Here is an 8,868-nt window from a genome sequence, read left to right on the forward strand (position 1 = left end):
GCTCACACTACTTCCCCCTCTCTCTCTTCCACTAGAGTCGGCTGTTCCTCTTTCCCTCTGTCCACCCCTTCCTTCTTTGTCTTGTCTCTCTCTCTCTCTCTCGCTCTCTGGTTCTGACACACACACACACACACACTAGCAGTGAAGCGCCGTGAATGACACCAGCTGAGCTGTGATGTCAGAGGAGGGTGGGGAGATAGGGGGAAGCCCCTCCCACTCCAGGCTGTTTACTAGCGCACAGCCTCCCAAGGCCTCCTCTGATTGGCCGAGAGACAGGCTGTGAAAAAAGGATTGTCTCACAGGCCAAAAATTCTAAAAGGCTGAACTAGGGTGGGGTGAGGCAGAGAGAGAAAGATAGAGAAAGGGAGAGAAAGAGAGCGATACAGTGACTGACTATGGCTCGACTGGATTACTCTACTAAGCCAGCCCCTCAAAAAATATAATTTCCTTAAAGAATGATCCGTTTTAGGTGAGACAGCCATCTTTGTTGGCTGGTTTCAAAAGAATGTTGTCTGGGTTGTTTTTGGGGAAAAAGCGTCTGCTAAATGAATTAAACCGTAATGTAAACATGTATTACGTGTATATGTGTAATAGCACTGTATGTTCACATCTAGTGAGGAGGGCTGCGACAGTAGACAGACAGTGAAAGCAGAAGAGTGGGTCTGTCATGTAAACATTTGGATTGGCTGACCACCAGACAAAGTCCTAAACAGGCACCACGACACCAAATTAGCTGATGACACGTGTGAACGTGTCACACACACACAGCCTAGACCGCATCCCCAGGATGCTCACTTACATAAAACACGTCAGATTTCCAGAAACGTTGAAAAGTCAAAATAAGTGATGTTTTGGAACACGCGACAGCGTTACGTCAAACCACAGGGATTTAAGACGCGGATTATCGTTTTTTAATTCTGGGTCAGAGGCCTTCTAGTCGAGGGACGTTCAACGCTCGCCTCATCCATAAAAACGGGCACCCCCCTCAGCAAGAGTTCCAAATTCAATCCTGCATTGATGCTGAGGAGGATTAGGGCAAAAACATCAATCTACAGTTAATCTAAAGGGATTGACTCCTCTTTTACTCCTCTCATCTTTCTCCCCCTCTCCCCCTCTCCCCCTCTCCCTCTCTCCCTCTCTCCCTCTCTCACGCCCACACACATATCCCCAAATACCCAACTCCAGCTTGCGACATCACCGTAGCCACGGTTACAGAGACCGTGGTGAATTTGCAGTGATTGAACTACTGGAGCTGGGCAATTTAGTCAATAGCAGGCATGAGAGTGACACACACACACACTCCCCACGCACCAATCTTCCTATGTCAGCATTTGAGTGCGAGTGACTCAGGCCTCAGGATCGTGTGCAACACGTCTTACCATGTGACCTCCCCGACTTTGCTGACGAAGTTTGCCATGTTTGTTGTTGTGTTGTTCTAATCCTTCACGCTGTCCATGAGAGAATGATAGGAAGATATGGAACAGAGGAGAGAGTGGGAGAGAGATAGAGGAGAGAGAGGGGAGAGAGAGAGAGAGATAGAGATAGAGGAGAGAGAGAGGGGAGAGAGAGAGAGAGAGAGAGAGATGTGCTTCGGATAAAAGCATCTGATAACACGTTGTCGATCTCATCGGGGTGAAGAGGTAGAGGAAGAGATGGAAAGGCAGATGAAAGATCGCAGGCAGAAGGTCAGAGGTCGGGGGAGGACTAGATGTAGTCAGGAAGCTGTTGCCCCCCCCCCCCCCCCCCTCCCTCCCGGTGTTGCTGATTCGCTTTGTGTTTAATCTGCTCCTCCCACGGCTTCTTGCTCTCTGGACTTCATGCATTCACATGTTTGTTTTCCTGAGAGAAGCAGAAAAGAAGAGGCGGATAATAGAACTGTCCAGACTCTACCCTGGACTCTACCCGGTGGTGAGGAACGGGGGGGTGGGGGGGTGGAGAGGAGAAGAGAGGACTATTAGCCTCACCAGGTCAGCCTTCTTCTCATGCACGCACGCACGTACACACACCCACACCCACACACCCACCCACACACTCGCGCAGGGCGAAGGCGAGGGAAGGTTGTTGCGTAACAGAGCGTGGTTCTGGAGGCCTGAGGACAGAGTGATGTTCTCCCAGTCTGACAACCGTCCGCCCAGTCAGCTGATTCCCTCTGAGTCACACTCACAGAGTAGGCAGTGCACCACCCCTCTCCCTCTCCCTCCTTCCCTCTCCCTCCTTCCCTGCCTCCCCTCCCTCTCCCATAGCTGATATCAGCTGATAGCACCCCCCCCCCTCTCTTTTCCCTCTCTCCCTTTAGTTTTCTCCCTATCCTTCTCTGCCTCTCTCTTGCCTTCTCTCTCTCTCTTTTCTTTTTTCCTTCACTCTCCTACTCTCCCCTCTCGCCTCGACGCCCTTCTTGCCCCCTTCCTGTCGTCCATCCCCTCCTCCCTCCCCCGGACAGGTGCTCGACCCCCTCGCGTGCCTCAACACATCCTCCCGCAACTCATCCGGAGTGGCCACTGAAGCCATGGCAATATCTATATTTAGACCCACCATATCTGCTCTCTCTCTCTCTCTCTCTCGCTCTCCGCCCGCTACTTGACAGTGTCCCATCGCGGCCCACACACCCGGCGCGTGGCCCGCGCCGGCGAGTGACGGGGAGCGCGCCGTGCGACAGAACGCCAGGCCGTCTCAGCTGCGGACGCAAGGGCCTTAGCGGCTCTCGCTCTGCTCCGACGAATTTGCACGACTACTTATCGCTGCGTACAGTACACACACACACACACAAACACGAGTCAGCCTAGAAAAGATGCTTGGAAGGAGCAGGGTTCTGTTCGGACTCCAGATGGACAGACGGGCAGAGCAGGACACTGAATGCCGTCCAGGTTCTTCTGCTGGCTGGCTAACCAATCCTAACAGGCCTGGGGACACATGACAGATCTGTGTGTGCGTGTGTGTGTGTGCTTGCCAAGGTGTACGCGTGTCTACGTGTATATATGTAGCTGTATTTGTGTGCCAGGGTGTGTGTGTAGATGTGTGTGTGTAGGTGTGTGTGTAGGTGCGCATATGTGCAGCGAGAGAATAATCGAACCGAAATCTCCACGACCCACCAGGAAGTCACGGTCGGTTCTGGGCGTGACGGAGGAGAAACCTTGCGGTCCGCCGTGCGTACGGGTGACGCGGCGCGCCCGCTTGCGATCCACGCGGAGACTCGTGACCGCCTCGGCGTTCCGCGATCGAGATGGAGATCAGGGATCGGCGTCTGTTGCGGATGAAATTAGATCTAGGCGTTCTCGTAGGGAGCTTAGAGTGGAATGTTCTGGACGTCCCCGTGAGACCGTGCGCCCAGGTACAGCTTGATCTCCCCCCCTCCCCGCGGCGGGGAGCACACGAGCCTGGGAACGAGGTTAGCGAAGGGAGGGGGCGAGGTCCTGGTGGAAGGCAAGGTAGCCCATCGGATCTCTCGGTCTCTCTCTGTTTTTTTCTCTCCCTCTTTTTCTATCCGTCTCTCTCTGTTTTGCTTCGGCTGTACTCTGTCTCTCTGAGCTGGGAGGTGGGAGGGGGGTGTTTCAGTGAAAGAGGAACATGTGCCACAGGGTAAAGAGATGATCCAGAAATAATCGGATCCTTTAAATAACTATGAGCGCATCACGCCCTGAGCCAAACATACATCTCCATAAAAAACTAGACCACAACACCCTTCCGTGTGAAAAACGTCTTCTTTTTTTCAGGTGTGTGTGTGTGTGTGAGTTGTTTACCAGTTTAGATAATATAACAATAAAACCTATTCATATTTTAGGAAGAAAATAACTATAGGTTGAATACAAGTTCTTTTATTTTCTCAAACTTTTCAATTGCCTAAATGAGTTGATCCCCATTTAAGTACCAACCTACTGTAAACCTGCACGATTCTCATCATTCCATTATTGTCTTGTCTTGTATTATGTAACAATCTTCTCTGCTTGACCAGGACCATGTCACACACACACACATCACATGAAGCAACTTGACCATGAGCATTGTTTGCACATGCAGAACACATTTCTGCCTAACAAACACACACACACACACTCGCACACACTCACATCCTCACACAACAAACCCCATCACAGTGGCCCTTTTTTAGGCACTGAAGGATCTCTCTCTTCGGACAAAGTCACGACCATCGCTTGCTGTCTCTGGCCCTCTTTGTTTGTTTCCCTCTCTCTCTCTCTCCCTCATTATCTCCCCAGTTCCCCATTCTCTCTCAGTATCCTCTACCTCTCCCTGTCTTCATTTCTCTGTCCTCATATGTTTTAAGTACAGCGAGTCATCGATGTTCTGTTGCTTGTATTTCCTCAAACTCGAGGTAGCTACCTTAAATCGTTGATACTTGATTTGAACTCTGAATGTCTGGCTTAACTAGACTAACTAATGACTTATACACACACGTCATCGTAAGAAATAGCTTCCCCACCGGAGGGGAAACCCACAGTTGTTAGTCATGTGTGTGTGTACGTGTGTGTACAGTATGTGTGTGTGAGTCTGTCCAGGTTGTGTGTGGATCTCTCTCTCTACCCTTCCCTTGCTCTCCATCTCTGACTCCCTTCCTTTTCGCTCTCTAGTCACACACTCTCACTCTCACTGCACCGTCTCCGCTGTAGACACACGCAGAGACACAGACACACACAGACACGCATGTGCACATGATTGCATGTGCTTGACTAACGGCGAGCGTGTGCGTCAGAGGGTGACCGTGGAGACGCTGACCTCTAAACGTGGTCAGGCCAGAGCAGGCCCGCGTGTCCACAGCAAACCGACCCCCCCCCCCCCACACACACACACACACCGCACAGGGACTGCGATGGTTCTCACGGTAACCATGGCAACTTCGGACAATCAACTGCCGAGGGAGCTGTTGAGGCCACCAGGAAACCGGTGTGAGCTCCTGGGCGACCCTGGATGCCGGCAGTCTCACGTCTACTCAGTTCCCTGAAAGTCGCCCCGGCCGAGCGGGTCGGGACCCGCTCGGCCGGGGCGATGTGTTGTGACCGACAGTCGCTCCAAAACGAATTTGTGTTTGACAACAAACAAAGCGACAAACGCATCAAAATAAGATTGCAAAATGCGCAAGGCCCTCTGGTGGGAATCTGTCTAAATATATCTGTCCTGACAGACATATGTGCATGTCTGTTAGGCCGAAGCCAGATTTACCCTCGGTCGAGCAGAGAGGATGTGAGAGATCCAAAGTTTCACAGTGGAGGGATGAGAGAGGGACTATTTTATTCAGTTAATAAACTCCAACTGGAGTGGGCGCCCTGTGATTCAGACTTGCCCACTAACTAGAGGGCAAGCAGAAAAGCCCAAATGTTAACGTGCAAAAAGTCTTCTTTCATGACCTCATACACAGCCACCTGCCATTGTGGGCTCAAAGGCATTACATTTGGAGGGAGAAAGAAAGAGAGAGAGAAACTGAGAGAGAGAGAAACTGAGAGAGAGAGGGATGAGCATCGAGACAGAGAACATGTGAGAGACAGAACATTAGAGAGACAGAACATTAGAGAGACAGAACATTAGAGAGACAGAACATTAGAGAGACAGAACATGTGAGAGACAGAAAATTAGAGAGACAGAACATTAGAGAGACAGAACATTAGAGAGACAGAACATGTGAGAGACAGAACATTAGAGAGACAGAACATTAGAGAGACAGAACATTAGAGAGACAGAACATGTGAGAGACAGAACATTAGAGAGACAGAACATTAGAGAGACAGGGAGAGAGGAAGGTAAGGAGAAAGGAAGATGCTTTGATATCAGTGGGGTTTGTTTTCATCTCGAGTTACTATGTCACACACACGCATACACACACACACACAATACACACCTCACTGCCCGGAACAGCCATAACTAACCGCGTTAACACTGGTCACATGTTATGAGTGACAGCGTTATATGTCATTGTAGGGTCTGGGAATCCATGGGGGACACAGTTACAGCACCAGTTACATCACTCTGTGTGTGTGTGTGTGTGTGTGTGGATATGCCCTTGTGTGTTTTCGGCATAGCTGCTAGTTCTATCGAATTCTAATTCCATGAAACAGAAACACAGGATGGTTCTTCCAAGTCAGGTGTGCATCTACATATTAAGATGAGTAAGTCATTTTCAAATTCAAGTGCATCACATTCATAACTTAAGTCTATTCCTTTTCTCAAACCCTCAACTGTGTCGATGACACAGGTTTCCAGACTGAGCTCATGCATTTTTTGTTCCTCTTCGTGGGTATCGTGACGTCTTCCTTCGACCCCAGACTGCACGTCGCCCTCTACTGTCCTGGGTGTGCGATGATCGCATTTCAGTCAAATCACTTCACCCTTTTGTTCTAGTGTTTCACATTACTGCTGTTTAGGAAGTCTGCGGGTACACACTTTCAGCCGGCACTATGACCGTGACAGCTTTGCTCTGCCACACACTGTCAACCAGTTATTGAATTAAACCCAGTTTAGACGTTACCCTATCCTCTCTCTCTCTCTCCTCCCCTCCCCCTCTCGCTGCCCCCCCCCTCCCCCATTTTGGTGACATTCCATCCATGCCAGCTGGACATTCCTCCTCCTCCCCCCAGCGACGAGGAACACCCCCCCCCCCCAATCTCTCTATCCCTTTCTTTCTCCCTCCCTCGCTCTCACTCCTCCCCTCCCCCCATCTCTTCACACACACACACACACACACACAAACACTCTCACCATGCCCAGTGACAAAGGCCTCTGATCCATTCAGATCATCTAGTTGTTAAATCCCGTGTTTGCGCACACAAACATACTTCTCAGACATGTACACACACACACACACACACCGGGATTATCCATCTCAAAACATCGTGGAAAGCTCACAGAGTCAAGGCTGTAGTAGACAAGGAGAATATAAAGGGAGATACGATGGCATCTGGGTTAGTGTGTTGTGAGAATTGTGTGTGTGTGTGTGTGTGCGTGCATTCTGTGCATGTATGTGTGTGAAGCCCTATCTGTGTTGAGGCGTGTGTGTGTGTGTGAAGCTTTATCTGAAACTGCTGTCTCTCAAGTTGTATTCTGCTGTGTAGAAGCTGGTGTGATACAGGATAGGGGTCTCTCTCTCTGGTACTACCACATCTAGCTAGGCGACGGTATCAACCATCACACCATCTAGCCTATCATAAGACATAGCTACAGCACCAAGTCTAGCTAGGATACAGCATAAGCAATTACACTATCTAGCCTATCTTTTAGAACACAGACACCCACATTAAGCTAAGATACAATATCAGCCATTACACTAGCTAGGCTATCATCTACAGTGTCATCTACAGTATTACTGTCTACAGCTACAGCACCACACCTAGCTAGACTAGCACTTACAGTTTTACCTAGAGACAGCACCACACTGAAATAAGCTAACACCTACAGTATTACACAGATACTGCACTACTCCTAGCAAGGCTATCACCTACAGCATCATATAGATACAGCACCACACCTAGCCAAGCTATCCCATACAGTACAACATAGATACAGCACCACACCTAGCCAAGCTATCCCATACAGTACAACATATATACAGTACCACACCTAGCCAAGCTATCCCCTATAGTACAACATATATACAGTACCACACCTAGCCAAGCTATCCCCTATAGTACAACATATATACAGTACCACACCTAGCCAAGCTATCCCATACAGTACAACATATATACAGCACCACACCTATAATAGTCTGTCATCTACAGTACAACATATATACAGTACCACACCTATAATAGTCTGTCATCTACAGTACAACATATATACAGTACCACACCTATAATAGTCTGTCATCTACAGTACAACGTAGACACAGCACCACACCCTAGCTTGACTATCACCTCCAGTCTCAGTATCCCATGAATGTGTCCTGTAGTGAGATACAACTGCAGCAGCCCCTCCGCCCGCCCATCTGGGCCCAGCGCAGGTGTCTGGGCTGACAGAGGCAGACGGACACCCAGGGCCTGCGGACGTCTCTGGAGGACAGAACCAGGGGGGGACCAGCCCCCCACGACCACACCGGGGGCTGTCACAGCCACTGGGTCGGCACAGGCAGAGCTGGGTGTAGGAGCAGGAGGATGACTCGGGCATACACACACACACACACTGAGGAGACAGAGGGCTCTAAGATGGAGGGGAGGGGAGGAGAGCATGATGGTGGAAACGGGTGCAGGAACAAGAGAAAGGAAGAGGGAATGGGGGAGGGGTGGTGGGCGGGCGGGCGGGAGGGGGGGAGGGAGGGTGGGGTTGGGGAAGGATGCAAAAAAAAAAAAAAGAGACAGAGAGAGGGGGGAATAGAGAGGGAGGTACTCACGTGAGGTTTCCAAGGGAGACAGCGAGAGAGAGAGAGAGAGAGAGAGAGAGAGAGAGAGGGTGAGAGAGAGAGATAAGCAGAGGGCTGGTCTCAGTCAGGAGTCAGCGTTTTTCTCCACAAAGGGAGGTATCCATCCACAGAAGACAACATTGCAGAGAGACACCAGGCAGGAAAAAAAAAACCCGGGAAGAGGAGGAAAAAGAGAAGGAGAGAGAGAGAGGGGCAAGGATAGACTGCTGCCGGGGTGTGTGTCGGACGACGGCTCGCACTGAGTGCGCGTGTGTGTGAGAAAAGAGAGAAAGGGCGGTGCGCGGAGGGAGAGGGAGAGAGAGAGAGGGGCGGGGAGGGGGGAGCCGATTGGCCGGGCCAGTTGTGGGAGGGGACTGAACAGCCCAATGAGCTCAGCCTTGTGCATGGCAAGGGAGAGACGGCCACGGAAGAGAATGAGAATCCTCCATCATTCCTTTATCTCCTCTTACTATCCCCATTAATGTCCACACAGAAGAAAGAGAGAGAGTAAGAGAGAGAGAGAGAGAGAG

At 50.4% G+C, this 8,868-nt stretch overlaps 1 protein-coding gene across 1 annotated transcript in view; it reads right to left on the minus strand.

Moving 5' to 3' along the window:
- Nucleotides 1-8,402, minus strand: part of trim3b (tripartite motif containing 3b) — a 21,955-nt gene extending 13,553 nt beyond the window's left edge. Inside the window, 1 exon segment of the mRNA XM_067228911.1 lies at nucleotides 8,330-8,402. The gene's annotated coding sequence lies outside the window, so the exon portion shown is untranslated.
- Between the last annotated feature and the right edge of the window lie 466 nt (nucleotides 8,403-8,868).

The sequence above is a fragment of the Osmerus mordax genome, chromosome 25 (assembly GCF_038355195.1).
Source record: "Osmerus mordax isolate fOsmMor3 chromosome 25, fOsmMor3.pri, whole genome shotgun sequence".
Taxonomy (NCBI): Eukaryota; Metazoa; Chordata; class Actinopteri; order Osmeriformes; family Osmeridae; genus Osmerus; species Osmerus mordax.